At 38.4% G+C, this 25,283-nt stretch overlaps 1 long non-coding RNA gene across 2 annotated transcripts in view; it reads right to left on the bottom strand.

The window, feature by feature from the left end:
* The window catches only part of LOC134739589 (uncharacterized), an 86,996-nt gene that overhangs the window by 50,190 nt on the left and 11,523 nt on the right, over window positions 1–25,283 (bottom strand). Inside the window, exons 2-4 of one of the 2 annotated variants that reach the window (XR_010126400.1) lie at window positions 25,132–25,248; window positions 3,680–3,920; window positions 3,316–3,434 (exon numbers count right to left, since the gene is read on the bottom strand). This is a non-coding gene — a long non-coding RNA (uncharacterized LOC134739589). The remainder of the gene's footprint in view (window positions 1–3,315; window positions 3,435–3,679; window positions 3,921–25,131; window positions 25,249–25,283) is intronic. The other variant, XR_010126401.1, reaches the window with a different exon arrangement.

Raw genomic sequence — 25,283 nt, 5'->3', positions numbered from 1 at the left:
TTGAATTTAATTTTTAAATTTAATTTTGTTTTATAATTATGTAAAATATTTATGTGTCCTCAAAGTCAAATATACAAAATGAAATATATTCAGAGTAGTGTAACTTTTGCCTCTGCCCCTACTCTATTCTCTCTCTCTCTCCCACAGTTTTTTTAAAATTAAATTTTTGGTTTAGTATTCTATTTTTTATAGTTATTATAGTGTGTCAAGAAGATATATAAAGTTGGTCAGGGTCGTCAGCAAACTAGGTATCTTTCACAACCTGAAGTTGTAGAGTCTAGGGGTGAGGAGGGAAAAGGAGGATGGAGGTAGGCATTGGGCTTCTTATGGGCATAGCAAGAGTAAATATGACCTGGAGATTGAAGAGTCTGCTGTTGCTTGCTCAAATAAACAAAGGAAAATGCTATAAATAACTGGGAAGATATTAGAAAAACTAGAATGACAGTGAGAAGAAAGGTAAAGATTCATTCAACACTTATCAAGAACTCATTGTTTTCTAGGAATGGTGACAAGGCAAGACTGATCAAGTTTCACAGAAGGTCTAATTTCTTAGTCAGTATACATTTTCATTTGTGATTACTTGGGTTCTCTTATTTTATTCATATAGTAATGAAGTAGTTGAGAAGAAGTTGACTTTGGATTGGGCCTATCAGGAAATGTTTCAGTCTAGTTCTAAGGTTCTATAGTGTCTTGTTTCAGTAGATGGCTCTTGGTAGATAGACAGCCAAAGAGATAGATAGAGAGGCAAAGAGAATAGATTGAGAGGCAAAAGATAGACAGGGAGACAAAGAGAAAGGGCATCCCAGGAAGAAGGGGACAGGTGACCTAGGTGTGTTTGTGAGCATTCATTCATGGCTGTTCTCATGTGAATCATTTCTTTTTCTTTTTTTTGTGATGAAGTCTTGTTCTGTTGCCCACGCTGGAGTGCAGTGGCGCAATCTTGGCTCACTGCAACCTCTGCCTCCTGGATTCAAGCGATTCTCCTGCCTCAGCCTCCAGAGTGGTTGCGATTACAGGCACGTGCCACTACACCCAGCTAATTTTTGTACTTTTATAGAAACAAGGTTTCACCATGTTGTTCTTGAACTCCTGACCTCAAGTGATCTGCCCACCTCGGCTTCCCAAAGTGCTGGGAATACAGGTGTGAGCCATTGCCCCTGGCCAGGTAAATATGGAAGGTGATGGATATACATATATTTTTTTAAGAGATGGGGCCTTGCTATGTTGCAGGCTGGTCTTGAACTCCTGGGCTCAAACGATCCTCGCACCTTGGCCTCCCAAAATGCTAGGATTACAGGTGAATCATATGAATCATTTCTAAAACCAGGACTTGGGCCAAAACAACTTAACATGCTTAAAAATACTAGATGATTTGGCAGAACCAACCAGTATGGTATAAATGGAACATTTTAAAATAAGAAGAATTTATTTTCTCTCATAGAAGTATGTTATCTAGAGTAAGATGATTAATTGTGTGTATCCACTTGACTGGCCACAGGGTGCCTAGACTAAATACGATTTCTGTTGTGTCTTTCTAGATGTTTCTGGATGAGATTAGCATTCAAATTCGTGGACTCATTAAAGTAGATGGCCCTCTCCAATATGGGTGGGCATCATCCAATCTGTTGAAGGTGTGAAGAGAACAAAATGAGAAGGAAGGAAGAATTCACCTTTTTTCTTGCTGCCCACCTGCTTGGGCTGGGACATCGCATCTCACCTTCTCCAGCCTTTGGATGAGGATTTACACCCTGGTTCTCAGGCCTTCAGGCTCTAACTGGAGCTACACTGTCAGCTTTCCTGGGCCTCCAGATTGCAGACGGTGGATCACGGTACTTTTTAGCCTCCATCATAATGTAAGCCAATTCCTAATGATATATATCTCTCTCTCTCTATCTATATATCTATCTCCTCTCTAGTTCCGTTTCTCTGGAGAACCCTAACACATACAGTCAGAGATTAAGTTTTTTGTTTTTTGCTTTTTTTGAGACGGAGTTTTGCTCTTGTTGCCCAGGTTGGAGTGCAATGGCGTGATCTTGGCTTACTGCAGCTCCGGTTCTCATGCTTCACCCTCCTGAGTAGCTGGGACTACAGGTGCGTGCCAGTATTCTTAGTAGAGATGGAGTTTCACCATGTTGACCAGGCTGGTCTTGAACTCCTGACCTCAGGTGATCCACCCACCTCAGCCTCCCAAAGTGCTGGGATTACAGGCGTGAGCCACTGCGCCTGGTCAAAATTAGTTGTTGTTGTTTTTTTTTAATTTAAATAAGGCCCGTCTGTGAAAAAGGCAAAAAGAGCCCTTTTAAACAATACTGTTTGTTATTTCACAAAAATCTCAGTTGCTCTTATTACAGCTCTAAAAGTGAAATAGTCAGGTGAAATGGGAAAAAATTGTTCTCAGTTATTCTAAATGGTTGTAAGGCACCACTTGTTATAGTGCTGCTTTTATTTTTTCTGTGTTACTTGTCGGGTTTGTGAGGGAGTAAAATACGTTCTTGGATACAGTAGTAAGAGAGAGAAGAAATTACTGCATTTCATCAACTTAAGATGCCATCGACTATAAGATGTACTGTTATTTTATGCACGTTAAGAAAGAGAAAAAAACTGTCATTAAACCATAACACAATATAAGATCCATTTCAATTTCAGAGATATTAAAATGTGAAAATAAGTGTGCATTTTAGAATCAATATGATCTAGTAATTGTTGACTGCCTACTGTGTACCAGGCTTTGTTGCTGATCCTTGACAAACACTGCCTTCATTAACCTAGTGATGTGTGTACCCCTGGCCCTATTTTACAGATGAGAAAAAAGAGGCACAGTGAAGCTAAATATATTGGCTAAAGATCACAAAGCTAGTAAGTAGAACAAGCTACTTACCTACTTGAACAAGAAACTTCCTCTTTTCAAACCTCTGTTCTGTTCTTTTTTTTGAAACTACGACAGTCATTTATTCTCTCTAACAGTTACTATTGGTGAGGAATTTTGGAGTAATTTGATTGGGTGTTCTGGCTCAAGGGTCTCTTATGAGTTTGCAGTCAGATGTCAGCTGTGGCTACATCATCTGGACACATGACTGAGGCTGGAACATTCAATTTCAAGGTATCTCATTCATATGGCTGGTAAGTTGGTGCTGGCTGTTGGCTAAGAGTCTTAATTTCTGGCCACATGGGCCACTCCATGAGGCTGCTTGAGTGTCCTCTCAACATGGTGTCTGGATCTTTGGATTACAAAAGACCAATGTGGAATCTGCAATGCCATTTATAATTTATACTTGAAAGTTCACACACTTCTGCTGTACAAACTTCTGTTCTTACCTGTGACTCTTTTGTCAAGCTGTGTCTTGATAAATTGTAACACTTTTGAGTCTTTGAAGAAGGTGATCTGTTTTTAGTGTAGGTACTTTTCATTGATCTCAAACACTTGCAGCATAATACTGGGAAGATAATGAATCACTGAGTTTAAAATCATTACTTGAGTAATGTTAATGAAAATCTTTTGGGGTATATATTTGAATGCCAAATAGTTATTGACTATCCAAAAAGTGGTTTTCCTTGGTCTCTAGACAGGGACTTTGCATGTGTCAGGGTTCTTAAGTAGATAGAAAGAAAGCAAGATAAATCAATAGATAGATTTAGATACAGCCGTATGAGAGGGGATTTAGTAGGGGAATTGGCTTACATGATTATGGAGGCTGAGAAGCCCCACGACAGGCCATCTGCAAGCTAGAGACCCCAGGATACTTGTAGCATGTCTCAGTCTAAGTCCGAAGCCCTCAGAACCAGGGAGGCTGATGTTTAACTCTCAGTCTGAAGCTGAAGGCCTGAGAACCCGGGGGGCCACTGGTATAAGTCCTGAAGTTCAAAAGCCAGAGAGCCTGGAGTTCTGATATCCAAGGACAGGAGAAGAATATATCCCAGCTCTAGAAGAGAGGAAATTTATTTTTGTTCTATCTGGATCCCCAGCCAATTTGGTGGTGCCAACTCACATTGAGGGCAGATCTTCACTGGTCAGTCTATTGACTCATGCACCAGTCTCCTCCAGAACCACCCTCACAGACACACCCAGAAATGATCCATAACCAGTTCTCTAGATATTCCTTAATCCAGTCAGGTTGGCACCTAAAATTAACCACCACAGGGCTTTACTTTATATGTCTAACATTCCTCAAAGAGTTCCTAGCCAAGGGCTATTGTTGTGTTCAATAGTAGAATGCTAAAATGCCTTTTATTAAGACAGTTCCGTACTGCTTTTAAAATGCTCTGGGCTATTTCCATTCTAAACTACTGAAGCATACACTTGTGGAAAAGCAGTAAGAATCCTAACACATAATCTAGTTGAGAGCAGAACTCAGAAAATGAGACAGTTAACAGGCAAGCATTTGTCTTTGGGGTGAAACTTCCCTTTGTTTTAGTGTGGACAGCTTGAGTGAATTATTTTAGTAATGTATTTGTAGGGCAAACACCTATCCATTTTTTGGGGGGAAGCCCAGGATGTAAAGTAATAATCTCAAATGCAAAAGTTTTAGAGTAAGATATTAAGTGTTTGTTTAATAATATAAATGTAGTGTATTAGCAAGTTAATGAAAAAAAATCCCAAATCTGGATTTAGACTATCCTTTACATGAAAATTATTGTGTTAGTGGAATTACGTGTCTTTTTGTTCAAGCAGTGTCGTTTTAAGGTTGGGAACCATGGCAGGAAGATCATGCAGGTCTGGACTTCCTTTCCCCTCAAGGCAAATAGAATTCTGTGATAAGGATATAGAGCGGCTTGAAGCTAGATGAACTGGTGTTCATCTGTGTAGGACCATTGGTGTCTTACACAGAAGCTATTTAAGAAGGAACAGCCCTGGTTTGGAGAAATGTTTAAAGACTCACTCTAGTGATTGTCCCGGGTGCGTCTTTGAGATGAGGGCAGCCTCACCCTGAAGGAACTGGGTTCTCATGTTCCTGCCATCCTGAGGTGAAACAGAAAAGGGTCTTGGACAATGGAGTGAAAGCAATCAATCCTTGTTTCTTGGGAGCAAAGAGGGAATTGAGATTATCCTCTGGTATATGGAAGTGTCTGAAGATTTCTGTGGATGGGGGTGCACCTGGTATATGGAAGTGTCTGAAGATTTCTGTGGATGGGGGTGCAACTGACTCCCACTCCTATTAGAAAAAAACCTGTGGGAGTCAGGTAGAGACAGTCAACTTGTGTTTGGGCTGTGGCTTTCAAAGTAACCACCTTTAGTCATGCTATAGGTTGCCTTCTAGGGGTATTCTATTCTTTCAAATCTTTCAGTGAAGCCTTATTTAAAGGGATAGCCCCTTCCTAGATGTGCCTTGGGGGCATTAATGAAAGGATCTATGTCCATGCTTGGGGTCTACATGACACTGGGAAGGCAGAAAGAGTCTAGGGCAGGGGGTTAGGTCTGAGCGGAAGTGCTGTGCACGGAGTAGCCCAATAATCCAGAAACAGCATCTGTCTGGGGTATCCCAAGATTTTGCAGAACTTGCCATCATTCCTCAGGTTTTCACTGCTGTACTTGAGAAAGTAACCAAATGAAAGATGTGACTTTCTGCTTTTACAGGGATGTAGGTCAGGCTATTGTCATTTGGGCATTGAAGAGAAGGTTGCCTTTGGAAAGCAGGAGAACTTGGGGGGAATAGCTGACTTGCATATCCTTCAATACTCCACTTAGCTATCATTCCTTCTAACGTCTCCTCAGCTTCATGTCTGAGTTCAGTGTCTTTTCTAGTGTTCCTTTAGCCCCCGGATGCTATCATTTACACAAGCAAATAATAATTACAACAGACTCTTATTGAGCGCTTACATTGTGCCAAACACTAAGTTAAGTGCTTTACATGGATTATCTCATTCAATAATTTGGTAATCTCCATTTTTCAGCAGAGGACACTGAAACCTAGAGAAATTATGTGATTTTCTTCAAGTCCTACAGAGAGACACTCATAGAGCCAGATTTTGAACCAAGATGGTCTAGTCCAGAGCCAGTACATGCAGGATTTAGAATATACTCATTTTATTTTTCCCCTTTTCCAGTTTTTTTTTTTTTAAGTACTATGAGCTTTCTTAGGATAGTCTCTTTCCTTTATATCTGTATCCTTATCTTTTAGTATAGGGCTAGGCACCTTAGTAAGTGTTTGACAAATGTTTGTGAAAAGGATAAATGAAAGACAGAGCCTAAGCCATGAAATTTTAAGACAATACACTGAAGCTGTTACAGTTTATGACTGAATAAATAAAGTACTCAGCTCTCCTCTTGGTACATAATCATCATTTAATAAGTGTTAATTATTTGTTGTCATTAAGTTAGTTATTTTATTATCATTTAAGGCCGGAGGATCACTTGAGGCCAGGATTTCAAGACCAGCCTGGGCAACATAGTGAGACCTCTGGATCTCTGCCAAAAAAAAAAAAAGTTATATTTATTTAGAAAAACAATTATTTTTGCATAGAAATGCATCATATGTCTTAATTTTTCAAAATTTCCTTCACTTTAATCACATATTTCCACATGATTTTAGAAAGAGGTGAATGGTTAATTTCTATGCAGTATTTTGAATGTATAGGAGTTAAATGTCACTTTTGATAGAGTTTTCCCTTGAAATTTGAGCTGTGCTTGCTTGAAATATGAATATAGTTAAGTAGAAAAGCAGGCTGCTACAAGTTCAATTTAAGAAATCTGTAGTGTAACAATTTGAGAATGAAGATGACACTAAATGTAAAAGGTTTCTTATCATATGTGTCCAGCTACCACAGCCTGAGGACAAAAGCCAACTGCCAGATTAGAGGAATATTATGATTTTAGTATACAAAACTTAGCTTTCTTATTTTTTGCTTCATAGCCAATCTATTCCCATTATTCTTACTACAAAAGTTCCTAAATTGATTTTACATTAAAAATTTTATAAATCTAAAATATATTATGATACCTACTTATGGTATTGGAATATCCTGATGTGGATGTCTTTGAGGAGGTATCTCAAGTAAATTATTGTATCTCATTATTGTTATATTTACCCTTTACCCATTTGTGGCAGAGCCTTCTGGTTGTACATTCAAATATCCATTCTCTCTCCTCCTTACGAACAGAATCTTGCATTTATATGGGGGCAATACACCAAATAATGGACTTAGCCTTCCTTGCAACTAGGTGTGGGTGGATTATCTGCTCAAAAAGATAAAAATGCAAGTGTTGTGGGTTATTTTGGGAAAATCTCTTTTAAAAGGAGAGAGTAGACCCTTCTTTTCCCCTTCTTTTTTCCCATTGCCTGGAATGTATACCTAATGCCTGGAGCTCCAGCAGCTATTCTGGGAACATGAGGTGACATTGGGAATAGAAGCCAAAAATGGCAAAACATTAATGTAGAAAGATCCTGGGCCTCTAACACCATGAAGCCTTAACACTAGCATTGAACTACCAATTTCTGGCCTTCTGTTATGTGAAAGAGGTATACACTTTCATCTTATTTCCACTGTTACTTTGGGTCTTTCTGTTATATATGGCCAAACCCAATCCTACTAAATAAACCATTATTTTAATAAAGTATCAGAAACTTTTCAAGAGAACTTTCTTTGTATTTCTATCAGTGTGTCAAGGTGCCTTCATTGTGTGGTGTTTTGTTTTTGTTCATCTCTAGCCTCCTTGTCCTATCTTCCCTTCTCTAACACTCTTGTTAGTTTCCCTTTAAGATGTCAGCTATTTTGAGGACCCTTATTGCCATACTCCTGTTTTCAGTATTACTGTAAGGATCTTATCATTTTCTCATTTACCGCTCTTTTCTCTGAAATTTGCCTAGGGCCGCAGCATAAATCTACAGTTACAACCGTGAAGATAGAAGTTGCTCATTAATTCAGAGGGCAGGAACTTGTGAACACAACTGTTCTAAGTGATATTTTATTTAATAGGATTTGCGGATACTAATTTTTAGATGGTGTTTCTAGGATGATAGATTAGCAAATAATGAGTTGAATACAGATAGTCTTGATTTCAACCAAGCATTTGATAGTCTCTAATGAGAAACAGTGCATACAAAGAACCCTGACCAAGGAGTCTAGAGCTTTGACTCCCAGCTCTGACATTCATTAGCTATAAGAAAATATATCTTTTGACTTGGAAAAGACATCTAAACTCCTTGACCCTCTGTTTCCTTATCTGTAAAACAAGCTGCGATAATGATAAAATGAGCTGTGATAAATATTAAATGAGTTAATGCACACGTAATAATACAAACATTTTTGTTTTTAGTTCTAACATACTTTGGAAATATAATGTACTTTGCAAACATAATGTACTTTGGATCAATGGTAAAAAATCTGAGTCCAGAACTAAGTATAGTCTTGCTAGCTATGTGATTTGGGCCAAATTATTTAATGTCTCTGAGCCTCAGCTTTCCTATCTATAAAATGAAAATGATGATAGTACAGCCTTACATGGCTGTTGTGAGAATTAAATGAAATAATATATGTGAAGACTCCAAGGCAGTACCTGGTACTCAAAAAATGAAAAATATTAGTATTCTTATGGTTATTGCCATTATTACTTTCTTGGAGATAAATGGTGAACTTGTAGATAAATGTCTTGCTGATATTTAGAGTAGATAAATGGATGTGTAGTTGACCCATACTATAAAAAGAATATCTATTACTAGCTTAAAATCAACTTAAAGGAACAAAATGGGTAGAATATTGCAGGCTCAGCCAATGTTTTTATTAATGTGATGTGTGAAGATCAACTTTGCTTATTACATGTGATCATAACACCAAATTGGTAGGAATGAAACCACGGATGTAATATAATGGAAAAGACTTAGAGTTCGAACACTTTGGCTTTGAGACCCAAAATTCAACCATATGACTCAGTTTCTTCATCTGTAAAATGATATTAACACTAGCAAAATACCAGGAAGATGCATTGTGAATATATGTTTTAAAGTGTCTCACATAATTCATGACTCATTCTGAAAAATGACAGTAGGTTTGCTTGTTTGCCATTTAAAGTAGATCCAATAAATGGCAATAATATAAATACCATTTACAAGCTTCAAAATTATGCAATTTCTTTTAAAAAATAGAGAATTTGAATTATTTCAAATTTTATGCACAAAATGTACATTTACTAGTATTTCCAATTCATGTACTAAAACTTTGCATAAAATGAATCAACCTGGGCTGCTACTCAGGAGATGGCTGGATTTTTTGGATTCTGAAACCAGCCTGAAACATTGGGAAGATTTGAGAAGAGCAATTTGACCAAAACCTGATGGTTGTTCCTAGAAAGATCAATTTTGATAGAAGACTGACAATACATTTTTTTGTCTCTCAGCCGTATCTCGGAGACAATGATGCCCTGCTGGTATGGGGTAAAAGCTGGCTGAAGCTGACTAGATAAGCTAGATTTATGTATTAAGTTGGATAAAACTGAAATTTGAAGCTATCCTGGGTACCTGTTATTTTCCTGTTTGTCGTTCAGACTACAAGAAGGGTCTAGCCACAGATATCTACCAACAGTGGCTATATCAAATGCAATCTCAGTCTTACTTGACTTCTAAAGCCTTGTGTTTTTATGGCTTTGCCATAGCTACTGTGGTGAAGAGCTCTACGTGGGCCCATGCATTTCTCTTACCTGAGGCTAACACTCAGAATCTCTGGCCTATCTTACCATTACTAGATTTCTATGAAGTCCTACATAGAAGACTAGCTGCTAGTGGCTGCTGAAGTGGCCACAGCCTGGATGTTCAGAGGAATCCGCTCCTCATAGAGCAAATTTTGATTAAGGGGAAATAGGAATCAGGATGGAGCTAGCAGAAAAATTCCCTCCCTACTTCTCCCTGCAGTGGACTGTTCTGAGTTATGATTTTTCCATATAGCCTGCCCAGACAGGTCCTGCATGGCCAAGTGGGAGTCAAGCAATGCTTGTTTTGAAATAGTAGCCAGTGTGATCAATGCATTATCTTACATTTGCTTCCCATATTCTGCTGCTTCAATTGTCTTTTCCTTTTCTCTTGCTGCCCTGGGATTACGCTTGTCCATAAGCCTTGCCTCATGCTCATTTTTTTTTTTTTTTTTCTAGAGAACTCAGACTACAGCACTTACTATGAGCAGTAAATTCAGCTAGGTAATGAGTCTGTACCTTCTAAAAGCTACAATTTAGGTTAAGAGACAGACACATGAAGCGTACACTACAATACAAAGCCACACAGGATGACAACACATTATCTCATCTTTGAGATCCTCCAAAACTTGGGTAGTTATCTCGGGTTCTGGTGATTTCTTTTTGCACTACTTATCACATCCTGATTTACCTCTAACATTGCAGTTAGTCCTCTGAGATTTATTGAAGCTCTTCACCTTATGTGAAGGCCAGCATTTTCCTTGGAGTTTCAATAAAATATTTTGAATGTGTTTGTTTCTGTGGATATTTTGCTTTAGAAAATATACCACTTAGTTTTTCTCTAATAATAGCATTTTATCATAGTTCTCTTTTAAAATCAAATTATTGTCAGATTTTTTGGCTATTCTTCTGAGTCAGATAATTGAGTATAATGATGTTGTTTACCCATAGATACTATTTAGACTAATTTTTGTCCTGCTTTGTTAAATTAATTTAGCAGTCCTTGCAGCCTAGCTAGCTGCCTATATGGTGCTATGGTGGGTGTTTTGGACCCAGACTTTATATTTTTGAACACAGTTGTCTCTAAGTGGAGACAAAAATGTGACTTAATTTGAAAAGTGCCAGAAATTTGCTTTAGTTGACTAAAGGTAGAAGATAAAATGTGTTGTGGGGGAAGTCTTTTTCTTCATTTTGGAAGGATTACTTTGTTGTCTTATTCATGTAGATATAAATTAGGTGTATAGGTTAAATATTGCTGCTTAACAAATCATCCTAAAACTTACAACAAGAACAGTAATTTATTTTTCACAAAGTTTCTGAGGGTCATTAACTCAGAAATAGCTTAGCTGGGTAGTTCTGGCTCAGGGTCTGCCATGAGATTTGCTAATCCATCACTTGGCAGTTATGATGTTGATCAGGGATGTAGTCTTCAAAAGGCTTTACTGGGGCTGGAAGATCCATTTCCAAACAGGCTCACTCATAGGGTTAGCAAGTTGATGCTGGCAGTTGGAGGAGGCCTCAGTTCCTCACCACTTGGATATCTCCGTGGGGCTGTTTTGGTATTCTCATGACATGGTAGCTGGTTTCCCCAGCATGAATGATCAAAGAGAAAGCAAGAAGAGGGTAGAATGTTTTAAGTGACATAGCCTTGATAGTCGCACATTGTCACTTCCATTGGATTCTGTTGGTTGCACAGACCAACCCTGATATACTGTAGGAGGGAACTATACAAGGAAGGTAATGAGCACCAGGAGGCAAGAGTCATTAGGGAGCCATCTGGAGGCTGGCTACCACATTAAATTGTATCTGTTATTTTTCTTGAAAGCCTTTTAACTGTGGAGTAATCCAAATGCAAATCTTATCAGACAGGGATGAGAGGTATTTTGTTTGATAACAACATTCTCAAAGGCTGACCTGATGGGAGATCAGCATGCATCTCTGCAGAGATTAATTTAATGATAAGTGATTTTTCTTCCTCCTCTGCTGGAGAGACCACCAGTGGTAGTGAGAAGGGAAAAAACAAGATGCCCATTGGAAGGACTCACAGGGATGGGGTAAAATCTTAAGTTTTTGCAGTTTTAACTTTAGTAACTCAAAGTTCCTGTAGCTCACACTTCTGGCAAAATTCCCACAGAAAGTTCTGTCATTCTCCAAAGGGCCCCTGGCTTCATGCATGCCCACAGTCCAGCCTGTTAGGAGCAATCATCACATAGGACTGCTGTGTTCTCTCTCGTGTTCCAGCTTCACTGAGTCCATGTCTGCAGCCTCCATTTTTTTTTCTGGAATATACTTTTTTCCCTGAAGCTACAAATACGCTAGGAGCTAAAGGGATGCCGGACCCAGTGCAGCTGATTTCTCACAGGGAAATCAGCCCTTTCTCTAACTTTTGGGTCCTACGTCATTGCCAGGGCCCTGAAGCTGCACCACCTATGCCCAGATCATTGCAAGGTGTTTCATGAAAACAGGTCCTTTATGTCTTGGATTAACTATCCACCAAAAATGCACAAGGACCAATAGTAGTGTTTAGGCACAGTTAGTCTAAAACCACAGTCCAAAAGAAAACATGCCTCCAAAGGAAATGGTGTTTGCAGAAAATCAGCTCGTCCTATAACATAGATAACATTTTCTCATCTCAGCTTGAGCATTCTTTTTTCCTTGAGAGGTACTCTCTTAACTATTTTTTCATTATGGCCTGTGACTTGCATACCCAAAGACCCTTTCTGGTAGGCTTTCCTAGAACAAAGAGTGAGTCTTCTGTAATGCCTTATCAAAATCTCTACTTCTTAGGCTAGCAGGGTGGCTCATGCCTATAATCCCAGCACTCTGAGAGACTGAGGAGGGAGGATCACTTGAGCCCAGGAATTCGAGACCAGCTTGACAACATAGCAAGACCCCCCATCTCTAAAAAAATTAAAAATTAATCAGACATGGTGCTTCAGTGAGCCATGATCACACCACTGCACTCCAGCCTGGTGACAGAGTGAGATCTTGTTTCAAAAAAAACAAAAACAAAAACAAAAACTCTACTTCTTGCATATCAAAAGCTCTTGCATAGCTGGACTAAATCCTTCTTGGTCATGGTGTATAATTCTTTTTACACATTGTGGAGTTTGATTTTCTAATATCTTAGAGGATTTTGTGGCTGGGTTCATGAAAGATACTAGTCTGTAGTTTTCTGTTTTCTGGAAGAGATTGTGTAAAATTGGTGTTAAATTTTTGGTAGAATTCCACAGTGAAACCATCTGACAATTGATCGGCTTCTCCTTCCCTCTTTCCTTCCCTCCCTCCTCCCTTCCTTCCTCTTTCTCTTCCTTCCTTCCTTTCTTTTAATAGACTTTATTTTTTAGAGCAGTTTTAGGTTCACAGCAAAATCGAGCAGAAGGTACAGAGATTTTCCACATGCTCTCTTGTCCCCACGCATGGGTACCCTTCCCCATTATCTACTTCCTTCACCAGAGTGGTGCATTTGTTACAACTGATGAACCCACATTGACACATTATTATCACCCAAAGTCTGTGGCTTACATTAGGCTTTACTCTTGGTGTTTTACCTTCCATGGATTTACACAAATGTATAATGACATGTATGTACCATTATAGTACTGCACAGAGTTGTTTCACTGCCCTGCGAATCCTCAGCTTATTCATTCCTCTCTCCCCTGGCAACCACTCATCTTTTCACTGTCTCTGTAGCTTTGCTTTTTCCAGAATGTCATATACTGTAGTATGTGACACACAGCATAGCACATAGCTACACACAGCACGTAGCTTTTTCAGGTTGGCTTCTTTCACTTAGTAATAAGCATTTAGGTTTCCTCTATGTCTTTTTATGGCTTGACAGTCATTTCTTTTTAGTGCTGAATAATATTCTATTGTTTGGATATACCACACTTTATTCATCTACTGAAGGACATCTTGTTTTTTTCCAAGTTTTGGTAACTGTGAATAAAGCTACTATAAACATCCGTGTGCAGGTTTTTGTCAACTATATCCAGTTGATTGATGGGTCACTGAGTTCAACTATGTCCTTATTGATTTTCTGCCTAATGGATCTGTCCATTTCTGACAGAGGGATAGTGAAGCCTCTAACTACAGTAGTGGGTTCATCTCTTTCTCTTTGCAGTTCTATTAGTTTTTGCCTCCTTTATTTTGATGCGTGCTTGTCAGGTGACAGGTTGTTATGTGTTCTTGGAGAATTAGGCCCTTTATCATTATGTAATAATGCTCCTCTCTATCCCTGAGAACTTTCCTTGCTCTGAAGTTTGCTCTAACATTAATATAGCTAGTCCTGCTTTGTTTTGGTTAGTGTTAGCATAGTATATCTTTCTTTATCCATTAACTTTTAATCTATGTGTGTCTTTCTATTTAAAGTGGGTTTCTTGCAGACAATGTAGAGTTGGGTGGTTTTTTTGATCAATTTGGATAATCTGTTTTTTAATTGGTACACTTAAACCACTGACATTTAAAGTGATTAGTAATATATTTGGATTAATATCTAGCATACTTATTACTGCTGTTTGTTCCCTTTTTTCTTATTCCCTTTTTGTCTTCCACTCTTTTTCTATCTTTTGTGGTTTTGATTGAATATTTTATGATTCTTTTTTTCTCCTTTCTTCACATATCAGTTGTATTTTTTTTTTACCTTTTTTTCAGTGGCTGCCCTAGAGTTTGCAATATATATTCACAACTAATCCACATTCAAATAACACTATACTGCTTCACAATTAGTGCAAGTACCTTATAATTAAAAAATAATCACAATTCCTCCCTGCCATCCTGTGTGTATCACTGCTTGCATTCATTTCACTAACACAGAAGGATACATAATCAAATACAGTAGTCCCCCCTTATCTTCAGTGGATACCTTCCAAGACCCCCAGTTGATGCCTGAAATCAAAGATAGTACTGACACTGATTGGCATCAAGTGGAACACACTTCTGTTCACGTCTTCCACCCACAAATTTAATGCCTTTTTCATCTTAACAAAGCACTTATCATGCACTGTGGCTGTAACTTTTGCAGTCTGAGGTCTGACAGCAAAACTAGCATGCATTTTGTTTTTCTTTCTGCACAGTTCACGGATTGAAATTCATTCTTATTGTAGAATTTAGCAACCTCAGCATTTTGTTTTTTCCCCTTTCCCTATTAAGTAAAAAACTCACCTTTTCATTTAAAGGGAGCACTTTAAGGCTTCCCTTTGGCCTATTCAAACTGCCACCATCACTACTCTTGTGCTTTGGGGCCAAGCACAAGGACTGCGATACTGAGGCAGTTGATCTGATTACCAAAATGGCTACTAAGTGACTGACATGTGGTTAGGGTACACAGCAGAGGTCCCCCACCCCCGTCGGTCGCGGACCTGGACCTGTTTGTGGCTTGTTAGGAACGGGCCGCAGAGCAGGAGGTGAGCACCCGGCAAACATTACCGCCTGAGCTCCACCTCCTGTCAGATCAGCAGCTGGCATTAGATTCTCATAGGAGCGCTAACCCTATTGTGAACCGGTATGCGAGGGATCTAGATTGAGTGTTCCTTATGAGAATCTAATGCCTGATGCTCTGAGGTGGAACAGTTTCATCCGGAAGGCATCCCCTCACCACCCTGCCGTCCGTGGAAAAATTGTCTTCCACAAAACCGGTCTCTGGTGCCAAAAAAGTTGGGGACCGCTAGTATACAGCATAGATACGCTGGATGAAGGGAAGATTCACGCCCCAGGCAGGATGGCATGAGATTTCATCACATTGCTTAGAACGGCGGACAATTCAAAACTTACCAATTGTTTATTTCTAGAATTTTCCATTTAATATTGTATTGTATTGTATTGTATTATTTTTCGAGACAGTGTCTCTCACTCTGTTGCCCAGGCTGGAGTGCGGTGGCGCCATCTCGGCTCACTGCAACCTCCGCCTCCCGGGTTCAAGTGATTTTCCTGCCTCAGCCTCCCGAGTTACCTGGGATTACAGGCATGCGCCACCAGGCCCAGCTAATTTTTGCGTTTTTAGTAGACATGGGTTTTGCCATGTTGGCCAGACTGGCCTCAAACTCCTGGCCTCAAGCAATCCACCTGTCTTGGTCTCCCAAAATGCTGGGATTACAGGTGTGAGCCACCGCGCCTAGCCTCCATTTAATATTTTCGACCTTGGTTGACCATAGGTAAATGAAACCGAAGAAAGGGGAACTGCAGATAAGTGGGAACTATTGCACATTGTTGCTATTATTTTTTTGAACAAACTCTTCTCTGTGGGATTAGTTAAAATAAGAACAAATAAAACTTTTAATTTTACCTTCACTTATTCATTCTTTCTTGTTCTTCCTTTATGTAGATATGAGTTTCTGACTTACATATTGTCCCTTCTCTCTAAAGAACTTACAACATTTCTTGCAAGGCAAATCTATTGGCAATCCATTCCGTCCATTTTTATTTGTCTGAGGAAGTCTTTATTTCTCCTTCAGTTTTGAAATATAATTTTGCAGAATTCTAGATTGGCTTTTTTTCTTTTTATCTCAACACTTTGAATGTTTCACTCCATTCTTTTCCAGCTTGCATGGTTTCTGAGAAGCTGGATGTAATTCTTATCTTTGCTTCTCTGTAAGTTAGGTGTTTTTTTCCCCTTTGGCTTCTTTCCTGATTTTTGGTTTATCTTTAGTTGTTCTGTAGTTTGAATATGCTGAGGCATAGTTTTTTGACATTTATCCTGCTTGGTGCTCTCTGAGCTTCCTAGATCTGTGGTTTGGCATCTGACATTAATTTGGTAAGGTTCCCAGTTATTATTGTTTCAGGTATTTTTCTTCCCTTCCTTCTTTCATCTCTTTCTTGTATTGTCATTGCGTGTGTGTTATACCTTTTATATAGTTGTCCCACAGTTCTTGAATATTCTGGGGAGTTTTCAGTCTTTTTTTCTCTTTGCTTTTCAGTCTTAGCAGTTTCTGTTGAGATATCCTCAAGTTCAGAGATTCCTTCCTCAGCCATGTCCAATGTGCCAATAAGCTCATTATTCTGTAGTTCTGTGTTTTTGATCTCTAGCATTTCTTTCGGGCTTCTTCTTAGAATTTCACCTCTCTGCTTACATTGCCCGTCTGTATGCATAGTGTTTACTTTACACATTAAATAGCCCTTATCATCTTAATCATAGTTGTTTTAAATTCCCAATTTGGTAATTCCAACATCCCTGCTATATCTGGGTCTGGTTCTGATACTTAACTCTGTTTTTTCACATTATGTTTTTCACCTTTTAGTATACCTTGTAGTTTTTTCTTTTTTGATGTCATCTGAAATAAAGATAATTTATTTTTCGCTTTTCAAACTCAAGGTCTTTTTTTTTCTTGCATAATTTTCCTGGCATCACCAGAACAATGTTTAGAGGAAATAATAAAAGTGAACATTCTTATCTGGTTCTCAATCTTCTGAGGAAAATATTCAGTGTTCAGTCTTTCATCATTAAAAGTGAGCCTGAAGCTGGGCACCGTGGCTCACGCCTATAATCCCAGCACTTTGGGAGGCCGAGGCAGATGTATCATTTGAGGTCAGGAGTTCAAGATCAGGCATGCCAACATGGTGAAACCCTGTCTCTATTAAAAATACAAAAATTAGCTGAGTGGTAGTGCATGCTCCTGTAATCCCAGCTACTCTGGAGGCTGAGACAAGAGAATTGCTTGAGCCTGGGAGGTGGAGGGTGCAGTGAGCCGAGATTGTGACACAGCACTCCAGTCTGGGCGACACAGTGAGATAGAGTGAGACCCTGTCTCAAAAAAAAAGAAAAAAAAAAAGATGCTAGTCACAGATTTGTAGTCTTTATCAGCCATCTGTAAATAGCAATCATTTTTTTTCTTTCTATGTAATTTGTTTTTGATAGCCTGACATGATGTACTGGGTAAAGAGAACTTCGTAAATAAGCCTTTAGTAATGTGGTAGTAAGGTGTGGGGTGAGGGGAAGCCTTCCATAGCCCTATGGTTAGGTCTCAGTCTTTTAGTGAGCCCATGCCTCTGGACTGTAAACTTAGGGAGTGGTTCTCAGTTTTTCCCCTTTAGGTGGGACAGGATGGCTACAGGAGGCTTGAGTTGGGTATTTTTCTTGTGTTACTAAGAAGGCTTGAACCAGCTGGTTGGATATTTCCTTTCCCCCAGGTCAGCTAGACTCTGATAAAACCCCAGCAGGTTAGGCTGTGATTTGTTTCTTCCGAGGGCAGGCTTTGTTAAGAAGAACAGAATGCTCTAGAGCATTCACAATTACTCATTTTCTTTCCTTTTACTGGAATCACTAAGGGATGTTTCTCTGACATTTACTCTCACAAAAATGTGCCATCTTCCCCATCCCCTTGACTGGGTATCCCTGGAGTTTTTATCTTCCAGACTTGTCCACACTGAGCCTCCAGCAATTTGTCAACTACAGTTCAGGTTCTCTCACCCTGTCACCAGTTCCACATAGGTTTCTGCTCATGAACTCCTGCTTTGGTAAATTATGATTCTCTGTATTTACCTGTCTTCCCAATTTGGGGGGCAGCAGATTGCCCTACAAGCTCACTTCTCTTATGGACCTAAGAGGAGCTGTTGATTTTTCAGGTTATTCAGCTTTTTTACTTGTGATTAGGGCAGAGTGACCATGTCAAAGTTTCTTATATGTTGGACCAGAAATTGGGAGTCCAAGATTTCTTATTCAGAAGCTTTTAAATTATAAATTTGATTTAATGGCTATAGGGGTAATTTAGTTATCAATGTAATCTAGGCAGAGTATGGGTAGTTTGTTATTTTTAAGGAATTGATTGGTCTATTTCTTCCAAGTTGTTGACTACATGAACGTGAGGTTGTTATGTAGTGATATGCTTAGGCTTTGCATCCCCACCCAAACCTCATCTTGAATTGTAATCCCCATAATCCTCATAATCCCCATGCATCAAGGAAGAGACCAGGTAGAAGTAACTGAATCATGGGGGTGGTTTCCTCCATGATGTTATTGTGATAGTGAGTGAGTTCTCATGAGATCTGATGGTTTTTATAAGGGGCTCTTCCCCCTTCTCTTGGCACTTCTCCTTCCTGATGCCTTGTGAAGAAGGTGCCTTGCTTCCCCTTCACCTTCCACCGCAACTGTAAGTTTCCTGAGGCCTCCCCAGCCATGTTGAACTGTGAGTCAATTAAACCTCTTTCCTTTATAAATTACCCAGTCTCAGGCAGTTCTTTATAGCACTGTGAAAATGGACTAATACATGTAGTATTTCCTTATCATCCTTTTACTGGCTGCAGGATCTGTAGTGATATCTTATTTCATTCCTGCAGGATCTGTAGTGATATCTTATTTCATTCCTGCTATTGATAATTTTTGTCTTCTCTTTTTTTATTTTTTACCAGTATCGCTAAAGGATTATCAATTTTATTGATTTTTTTTAAACCCCCCTCTAATTTCATTGACATTCTCTATCATTTTCCTATTTTTTATTTAATTGATTTCTGCTCTTATTATTTCCTTTTTTCTGCTGGGTTTGAGTTTGCTTTGATCTTGTTTTTCTAATTCTTGAGGTGGGAACTTAGTTTATTAATTTGAGATCTTTCCTCTTTTCTAATGTAAGCATTAGAAATGTAAGTGCTGTAAGTTTCTCAGCATTGCTTTAACTGCATCCCACATATTTTGATATGTTGTAATTTTAATTGTATTGAAATTCCATGTGTTTAAAAATTTTTGTTTGAACTCCATCTTTGACCATGGGTCATTTAAAAGTGTGTTGTTTAATTTCTAAGTATTTTAAGAAAATTTTATCTTATTACTGATTCCTGGTTTGTTTCTGTTATGGTTAGAAAAACACTCTGTATGATTTTAGTTTTAAAACATTTGTTGAGGTTTTATGGACCAGGAGATGGTCTACCTTGGTGAATGAATGTTCCATGGGCACTGGAAAAAAGTGTCTATTCCGTTTTTGTTGGGTGGAATGTTTTATATGTCAATTAGGTTCTGTTGGTTAATTATATTTTTCAAATATTCTATATCCTTGATGATTTTCCATCTAATAGTTTTCTCATTTGCTGAGCAATCAAAAGCTCTTTAGTTTTAAAAAGAGGCTTTTTGGAAGAATCATCATCCTCAATAATAAACAGTTAAAGATCAATTTCAAAGCAACATGTGCTTTCTTTCCTTCTAGGAATGTCTCTGTTGCTTCCAAACTCAGGCTAGAATCAATCAGTGGTCACTTTCTCCTTTTGCAAATAACCCAAATTATATTCTAGATTCTTTATTTTGGATGCAGCTGAATAACCTTCCAACCTGACTTATATTTATAGGTTGCTATTTTCTTCCCGTATATTTACATAGTCTGCTAGTTATTCCCCATACTGCCAAATGTCTTCTGAAATAATCAGCTGTCAGAGGTGAGAAAAATCTGTTAACACATGCTGTGTGGCACAGCACAGAGCTGTGATTAAAAAATGATCTGGAGTATTAAAAATTCAAGCTGTCCTCTTCTAGCTAAGCTTTTAGCAAGTGCTAGTCACTTGCCCAAGGTCATTTGACTTTTGCCAGATTCTCTGTACTTTGAACACTCTTGTAATACTTCTTATGTGGCACCATTTACAACTTCCTTGCATACCGTCTAGATATTTCACATGGAACTGCTAAGTAAACTGTGCTTAATGTCTTGGATCCATCCAGTCTCTTGGGCCAGAGCTCTGGGAATCCCTAATTGGCGGTTTCTCTGTTATTGCACACATTTTACGTATCTCCTGTGGATTCTGCCTCCAAAATTCCTTTCAAATTTATCTCTTTCTCCTCATCTCCATTGCCATTGGCTTGGTTCAGGCCCTCATCAAGACTTTCCTGGATAATTCCAGTAGTATGCACACTGGACTCACCTTGCTTTAATTCATCCTCCATGTTACTACTGTGAGAATAATCTAAATATAAATGAAATCACATTTCTCCTTCTTAAAGTCCTTCTATAAATCTTCTCATAGGTACTGGGATCAAATTCAAGCGATAAGTTAGCTGACAGATATTTGCCTCTCTAATCTCATTTTCACCAACCTCCCTTCTGTGCTTATTTGCAGCCACTTAAACTGCAATTACCTTAAGTTTATGCTGTTTATTGCCCTATGCATTAGCAGTTATTGTTCCTTCTGCCTTACATGAATTTTCTACTCATCCTTCAAGACCTAGGTCAGGCATCATCCCCTCTAAAATGGCTTTCCGGTGTGGGTTGGATGTTTCTCCCATGTTCCACAGCATCTTCTACATGATTCCTTCCATATGAGATGCAGTATTGCATTGTGTTGTGGGCTCTGAAGCCAGAGTATGTGAGTGTAAGTTGCCCTTTTTTTTAATTTTTTTGACAGAGTGTTGCTGTCTCACCCAGGCTGGAGTGCAGTGGCGTGATCTTGGCTCACTGCCACCTCTGTCTCCTGGGTTCAAGCGATTCTCCTGCCCCAGCCTCCCAAGTAGCTGGGATTATAGGCCTGTGCCACCATGCCCGGCTAATTTTTGTATTTTTAGTAGAGAAGGGGTTTCCCCATGTTGGCCATGCTGCTCTCAAACTCCTGACCTCAGGTGATCTGCCCACCTCGGCCTCCCAAAGTGTTGGGATTACAGGTGTGAGCCACCGCGCCCGGCCATAAATCACCTTTTTAAAATGACTACCTGTGTGACCTCTGCAAGTTTTTTAGCTTTTTTCATTCCTCAGGTTTCCTGTCTGTGAAGTGATAACAGTGTCTGTCTCATGTGGTTGCTTTGGGTTTTATATTGAGGTGACAAACATGGAGTTCTTAGAATTATGCCTACATGAGAGTCAGATGCTCAATGCATGTCAGCCGTTCCCAGTAATTTATTTTCTTTTCAGTTTGCTGTTTCATAAGATCCTAAACTTTCAATGGGATGTAACTAGTCTTTGTTTTCTCAGCACCTAGTGCAAAGAAGGCATTCAATACTTTGTGAATGCATAAATGAACTATAAGCACCATATGTAAGGTGTTATTTTACTTGGTGATACTTTCCTATTCCCCAGTACTTTCTGACACATTTAGCTCATACAAGAACAAGCTAGCAGTGTGCATAGCAAGTCTTTAAACAATTATAGTAAATTATAGCATATATATTATATAAGATAGTATATTATTTATTTCCAAAGCAAGATTTCTTAAGTTAGAGAAGAATAATCTGTAAATTTGATAGAACTTTATTGTTTGGGTGATTTGTTTTGAAAAGTCAGCACTATTCTTTCTTGTTGGTGTGTGGCATCTTCTATGATACCGTGTGCCACTAGCTTCAAATTATGACAAAATCCACATATTGCTCATGTTGTTGACATAGGGGAAAATTCTGTTTCCTATCTTCTTTGAATCTCTCACATATTTTTGCATTTTACACAGTGTTTCATAATCATATCATGTGTGCAACAGACTAAAAACAAGCAAGCTCCTCCCATCTCCCTGAGAAAAGACTGCTAAGAGGCGCAAGATTTCATTTTCCAGCAACATTGTCTGGCAAATACATAAGACGTTCATCTTCCTCCATTTCTAGATTAATATGTTTTTATTTAATAAAACTAACCACATTATGTAGCAGTCCATAGTCTTCTGGATGTCTATATTAGAATTAGGTTTGACTGTGAATGATAGAAACTCAAAATAACAATGGCTTAAACAAGTTAAAAGCTTATGTCTCTTATGTAAACAGAAGCAGTCCTGAGCTAGAATGGCAGTTCAATCATCAGAGACCAAGGCTCTCTCCAGCATGCTGCTCTGCCATCCTTAATACACAGGTTCAACTCCTAGTTTGAGAGAACTGTTCCTTTCCAGCCTTCACATCCTCAGTCCAGCCAGCAGGAAAAGGAAAACACCCTGCGGCTATTTAAGGACACTCCCTGTAAGTTGCATATGCATTCCCATTTATCAGAACTTGGTCACAGGGCCACATCCAGCTCAAAGTAAGTCTTGGGAATGTAGTCTTTGTCCTGGGTGGCCATGTGCTCAGCTGAAAATTGTGGGTTCTATTTCTGAGAAGGAATAAATGTATATTAGATGACTACTACCAGTCTATGCTACTTTGTCTTTGCCATTTAAGTGTCTCAGCTTACTTGGGTCCAAGATTAAAAAAATAGTGGAAAAAATGGCCTATCGATGTAAAAAATATGTATTTGATCCTTCAGAAGGGTCAAAATTAGGGTGTTAGCTAGTATAAGACTCTTTTTAAATTTTAGAAGCTATGTTAATTTTATGAATTGACTCCAAAATATTTTTTTAAATATTAATATTGTTATAGAAAATATTTCTCATAAAGGAGCAATACGAAAATAAACTGGCATATGACACCAAAGGCACAGGCAACAAAAGACAAAGTAGACAAATTGTACTTCATCAAAATCAAAAGCTTTGTGTATCAACGGCCAGGTGCAGTGGCTCATGCCTGTAATCCCAGTACTTTGGGAGGCTGAGGTGGGAAGATCACTCGAACCCAGGAGTTTGAGACCAGCCTGGGCAACATGGCCGGGCCCTGTATCAAAAAAAAAAAAAAAAAAAAGAAAGAAAGAGATATCTGATATCTGAGAAGGGAGAAATATCAAGAATATGTGAAGAACTACAACTCAACAACAAAAAAACCATACAATCCAATTTTAAAAATGGGCAAAGGACTTGAGTAGACATTTTCTAAAGAAACTATAAATGGCCAAAAAGCACATAAAAAGATGCTCAACATCACTAATCACTAGAGAAATGCAAATAAAAAAACACAAGGAGATACCACTTTTCACCTATTAGAATAGGTATTATTTAAAAAAATCAGTAAATAAGGGTTGGCAAGGATGTGGAGAAACTGGAACCCTTGTGTAATGATGCTGGGAATGTAAAATGTTATGACCTTGGTAAAAAACTGTATGGTGATTCCTCAAAAAGTTAAAAATAAAATTACCTTATGATCCAGGAATTTCGCTTTTGAGTATATACCCAAAAGAATTGAAAACAGGGTCTCAAATGGACATTTATACACTCACGTTCATAACAGCATTATTCACAATAGCCAAAAGGTGGGAGCAATCCAAATATCTATCAGTGGATGAATGGATAATACAAATATTGTGTCTACATATAATCAAATATTATTCAGCATTAAAAAGAAAGGGAATTCTGATGCATATTACAATATAGATAAGCCTTATAGACATTATGTTAGGTGAAATAAGTCAGTCACTAAAGGACAAGTACTGTCTGATTCTACTTATATGAGGTATCTACAATAGTCAGATTCATAGAGACAAAAAGTAGAATGGCATTTGCCGGAGGCTCGGGGGAAGAGGAGTGGAGATATTTTGTTTAATGGGTACGGTTTCATTTTGGGAAGATGAAAGGGTTCTAGAGATGGATGATGGTGATAGTTGTACAATATGAATATATTTAATGCCACTGAACTATACTCTTAAAAATGGTTAAAATGCTAAATTTTATGTAAATTTTATATTTTACCATTTTATATAAAAATATTTTATATTTTTATACACATGCATTTATAAAATCAGTCTTAAAGTCATTTCTAGAATTTTTTTCCCAAGAATCTTGATCTTATTTTGAAATGTTATTTTTAAAAAAATGCTATAAAACATACACAAAACAGAGATAATAACATATGGAAAAGTTCCTAGTTCCCTTTACTTAATGTTAACACCTCAATTTGAAATAAATATTTTCTGTGAATGATTAGACCATTGCCCCAATTGTTGAGTGCCATTTGTATTCATCCCTCTCATTCCAGTGATGTGAAAAGCCAGCTACGAACTTTTCATATCTGTGAACTGAACTGAACTAAAAAAGCCTTAGAAAACCTGACTTACTATAGATTCTGCAAAAGTAGCAGCATTGTACATATCAAGAGTTGGCTAACTTTTTCTGTAAAAAGCCAGATAGTAAATAAACATCCTAGGCTTTGTGGACGACATTAGGCCTGTTGAACAGTCTATAAAAAAATTTTTTTTAAACATCCCTATAAAAATATAAAAACTTCTTAGCTAGTGGGGCCCTGAAGTAAAAGGCTATAATTTGCTGACCTCTGGAAGACCATGAAGCCCTTCTGTCACCAAGCCACAGTTAATAGGTAGATGTGGGCATGTGATAAAGGTAAGCCAATCTTTAGAGTGCCAGCAACCCCTCTCTGGGCCTGACTCAAATAGAGTAAGTGAAGCACATCGGGTTTATTTCCTGAAACTCTGATAAGGAAGCATGCAGAAATAAGCCACCCCAGGAGGAACAGAGTGGGTCCTAAGTGAGAGACGAGGGGGTGGTTATTCCCTAGAATAGGCTCAGTTCCAATCCCACTGTATACGTATAATAAACCACTTTTTCTTGAGGGAATTTATGTGTTCCTTGTAACCAGAAGAACCTAAATTACTTTCATCGATTACAAATGTAAATTGATACAACAGAAGACAGCCTGGCAATATTTAATAAAGTTGAATATGGGCATATTAGTGATCCAGCAATTCCATGCTTTGATAGTTTTCCTAAAAAATTACTGGACATGTGTACCAGAAGACATTTATAACAACACTCACAGCATGTAGCAGAGGGTCCACAGAGACTGTTAACCTGATCAAATCCCAGTTCTGCTCTTTACACAGCTGTATGACCTTGGATAAATCGCGTAGTTCTCTGTGCCCCATTTTCCTGACCTGTGGGTTGAGAACAATTATTTTATCCTTACAAG

The sequence above is a fragment of the Pongo pygmaeus genome, chromosome 4 (genome assembly GCF_028885625.2).
Source record: "Pongo pygmaeus isolate AG05252 chromosome 4, NHGRI_mPonPyg2-v2.0_pri, whole genome shotgun sequence".
Classification (NCBI taxonomy): domain Eukaryota; kingdom Metazoa; phylum Chordata; class Mammalia; order Primates; family Hominidae; genus Pongo; species Pongo pygmaeus.
Note: the sequence above shows the minus strand (reverse complement) of the source record. Positions and strands in the feature narration are given on the sequence as shown.